The 4,140-nt window shown below is 31.7% G+C and overlaps 2 long non-coding RNA genes across 2 annotated transcripts in view; both read right to left on the reverse strand.

Annotated features, from left to right (window-relative positions):
- Positions 1-2,558: 2,558 nt before the first annotated feature.
- LOC108380032 (uncharacterized) lies at positions 2,559-3,224 on the reverse strand. The gene is made up of 2 exons (XR_001849529.1): positions 3,055-3,224; positions 2,559-2,981 (listed from the first exon to the last, which is right to left on the reverse strand). It is a non-coding gene; the product is annotated as an uncharacterized LOC108380032 (long non-coding RNA).
- Positions 3,225-3,250: 26 nt separating this feature from the next.
- LOC108380033 (uncharacterized) overlaps positions 3,251-4,140 on the reverse strand; it is a 5,373-nt gene continuing 4,483 nt past the window's right edge. Inside the window, exon 3 of the long non-coding RNA XR_001849530.1 lies at positions 3,251-3,314. This is a non-coding gene — a long non-coding RNA (uncharacterized LOC108380033). The remainder of the gene's footprint in view (positions 3,315-4,140) is intronic.

Consider the following 4,140-nt stretch of genomic DNA (forward strand, 5'->3'; position numbering starts at 1 on the left):
TTTTCGAACTGGTTGCCGAGATAGGTCGATCTTCCACTCAGCCATCGATATAAAAAGTCTCAATACCTACCTTAAGAATGTGACTAAGTCGCTGCTGTTTTGCAATCTAAAGGAAGAAATTACATTCTAATTAAATAAAATTGTTAAATACGTATCCTTACCTTCAAAATTTTCGCAGCGACATTTCTTCACAGTATGTATACTGTCATCAAAACTCCGATGTTTCTAACTTGCTCGTTCTAACGCATAGAATTCTTATTAGAGTACGAATTCATATCGGGTATGTAACTCTAACAAAGGGACATTTTTTTGACAGTTCGAACAAAAAATTTGTAAGTGTGTGGGTGAGATGACTAAAAAGTTGTGAATGTAGTTGTAAATCGTTTGATTTTCAGGGGAAAGTGGTGAGCCGTGGCTGGCAGGGGTTATATACACAAGCAACCACACATCCTAACAGGCCAACCTAATATTACCGGCGTGAATTTTTCTACGCACGCACGCAAGTTCTTCACATTTGAGTAACCGAAATAAATTTGCGTGCGTGATTTTTCAGAGTTGCATTTCTGTCCAATTTCAGAAGTTGAGCNCATTTGAGTAACCGAAATAAATTTGCGTGCGTGATTTTTCAGAGTTGCATTTCTGTCCAATTTCAGAAGTTGAGCAAAATTTGAGCAGAAATGCAGAATAGCTTCGACTCCCAAATTAAAAAAAACGTACGGTATCGATAGAGAACATAGAGGTGAGTATAACGGTATATTTCTTTTCTTGCGGAAACAAAAACTACAAAAGTTATTAAGGGTCAAAGTTCAAATTAAACTATTTTTTAAATAAAAAATTCTTAAAAAGTAATATATGGATTTTAAAAGATTTGACCTCAATCGATAGGAAATTTAGTTCCCTTTAATTTGATATACTTACTTTATATATGCCTTGTTTAGTTTTCACAAAAATCTAATTAATGTACGCAGAAAGGAATTCCGCTTCCCTTCTGCGGCAACACAGAAAGGAAAATTCTACTTAGGGAGGATTATATTTATATCAAATTAAAGGGAATCAAATTTTCTATCAAATGAGATCGAAATTTTTAAAATCCATGCATTCGTTTTCAAAAAATTTGGATTTAAAAATTGTTTAATTTGAACTTTGAGTCTTAATAACTATTGTAGTCGTTATTTTCGCAAGAAAAGAAATATACCGTTATACTCACCTCAATGATCTCTATCGATCGATTTTTTAATTTGAGAATCGAAGCTATTCTGCATTTTTTCCAAAATTTTAATTCATTGTCGCGCCAAAATGTCATAGAGCACAGACGTCAAATCAAAATGTCACACAACACAAATCTTGGAATTTGAGTTAGCTTTTTACGCACGCCGGTCAATTTCGGTTGGTCCCATACAAGATGTATATGCATGAGAAATTTTTGACAGTAAACTGCCGGCGTGCGTGAATATTAGGTTGGCCTGTAACTATTGAACTTGGATGCGCTAAGGCTGTACAGTTTGATGAAATTATACACACAGTAGGATACGGCTAATAAAAAAAAAAAAATTAATATATTCATATTTATATATATATATATATATATATATATATAAATTATCTTAAATAAAGTAGCTTGCCCCACCCACTTTGGCCTGTAACTATTGAACTTGGATGCGCTAAGGCTGTACAGTTTGACACACAGTAGGATACGGCTAATAAAAAAAAAAATTAATATATTCGTATTTATATATATATAAATTATCTGAAATAAAGTACCCGCCAGCCAAAAGTGGTGACAAATCTGGTGAAACCGCGGGTTTCGGTCACTTCAAAACTGGTGACATTTGTATGGGCGGTGTGCAGATTGTCACCACTTTCCCCCTGTACGTGTGAGCCTTGCATCACAGTCGCACTCATTCAGATACTTCGTAAGGAAAACATATAGCTGCACTCGTCTAGCATTGCCCACTTCAGCTGGCGCAGGGTTGCATTCTCTTCACAGCGAATTCAAAATAACCTTAAAAACTTGTAAATAAAAAATCTTAAAATTTTTTTTGATTTTTATTTGGCAAAATTTATTTTTCAAAATACATTGCTAACCTAATATAAATAGTTAGTAATCAATATTATGAATAAAAATTACAATTAACATTAATAATAAAGATATTTTTACATACATATGTGGTTGCTTAATTGCTTATTATTACTACCACTCGTTTGCATATAGCTGTTTTCAAAAGTTGGAAAATTTCTATAAAAAATTTAAGCGATTTTAACAGTATTATAATCAAAAGAAAGGTAATCGATTTATCTTTCTTTTGATATATATTTAAAGTTGCAAATCATTTATAATGGTTTACAAAAATTCAGTTTCATTACAATTTTGCAAAATTTGATTGCGTTTTTCCGACTTATATATAGACGCTTTCAAAAGTTGCAAAATTTCTATAAAAAATTTAAGCGATTTTAACAGTATTATAATCAACAGAAAGGTAATCGATTTATCTTTCTTTTGATATATATTTAAAGTTGCAAATCATTTATAATGGTTTACAAAAATTCAGTTTCATTACAATTTTGCAAAATTTGATTGCGTTTTTCCGACTTATATATAGACGCTTTCAAAAGTTGCAAAATTTCTATAAAAAATTTAAGCGATTTTAACAGTATTATAATCAACAGAAAGGTAATCGATTTATCTTTCTTTTGATATATATTTAAAGTTGCAAATCATTTATAATGGTTTACAAAAATTCAGTTTCATTACAATTTTGCAAAATTTGATTGCGTTTTTCCGACTTATATATAGACCTAGATATATATTATATATGTGTAACCAAATTTTCGGAATTCGATAGTGGCGCTTGTAGCGTTATGTCTTGTGACTGGCTTGATGCAGCAGTAGTGTCTAAAACAATTATCTCATCTGGCGCTTGCAAACATTCGTAATTTTCCTCATCCTCAGTTAGATTAAATTGCAATTTGATGAGTTTCCGCTAAATATTAAAAAAATAAATAAAACAATTATAAGTATGCAAAATTGAAGTTCATTAGTAATTAAGCAACTACCTCGTCTGAATCGAGACATTTCTAAGGATGCTTTGTCAGACTGTCCCTTGCCCTTTCATCCAACATGTTGAAGACCTTCATTATCCAATGACTCCGATATATACAATCTAAACGAAAAATTAAAAAAATTTAAATAGCTAAAAATAAATAATTTATATATTAAAATATATATTTTTATATTATAGTAATAAAATTAATTAGAGATAAAATTTATATATATATCTAATCTCCGCTGACTTCTACTGTCTGTATTCCACGACCTGCAAAGAAAATATAAAAATAAAATTTGATAAAAAATAATATATAACAAAAAATATCGCAACAAAACCAAAAAAACACTTCATTGAAGCGTCTATATATTATGGCCATAGGCAAGTGTATCCACATACCGTCGTTTAAAGTACAAAACTGCGTATCAAGATAATGAAAAACCGCGTATGTGAGGTTGCATAAATTATATTCCAGAGCGTAAAAACTCTCATATGTCAAAATGGTTTTCTTTTTTGTAAAGCAATCGCATTTCTGGCTAGTATATTTCAGAACGAATGGATAAGGCTTGAGCCAAGAGCTATTGTTAGCTAATCCAATTTTTGGCAAAAAAGGTAATTTACGCGGCTTTGCAGAGCGACGATACGCGGTTTTGTACTTTAAACGGCGGTATGTAGCTCTACATATTGTGCCGTATGTATGCTAATTGTACATACATATGTTGCACATATCGTACCTAGACAAAAAGAAAAACGTATTTCCAAAACGCGTTAAGTCCAAAATAGCACCCCCATGACATGGTAATTGTATGTTGCACATATGTACATTTGTATATACATATTTCCACTGCACTTTCCTCTTTTTACCTACATATGTATGTACACATGTACGTTGTTGCAGCTGCGCTTTGTACAAATGTACTTGCACTTCACTTTTTGTTTAACTGCATACATATCTACACACTTATGCAGTTGCAACTATCTCCACACATATGTATGTGCATATACAACGTAGGTATCCAGCCAGTATTTGGTCGATGCAACTAGAATAACTGATGCAAATGCAGCGGATGCAAATATTGTTCATGACCGAAAATGT

Source organism: Rhagoletis zephyria, unplaced genomic scaffold, assembly GCF_001687245.7.
Source record: "Rhagoletis zephyria isolate East Lansing unplaced genomic scaffold, Rhagoletis_zephyria_1.1 Rzeph_scaffold_18005, whole genome shotgun sequence".
Classification (NCBI taxonomy): Eukaryota; Metazoa; Arthropoda; class Insecta; order Diptera; family Tephritidae; genus Rhagoletis; species Rhagoletis zephyria.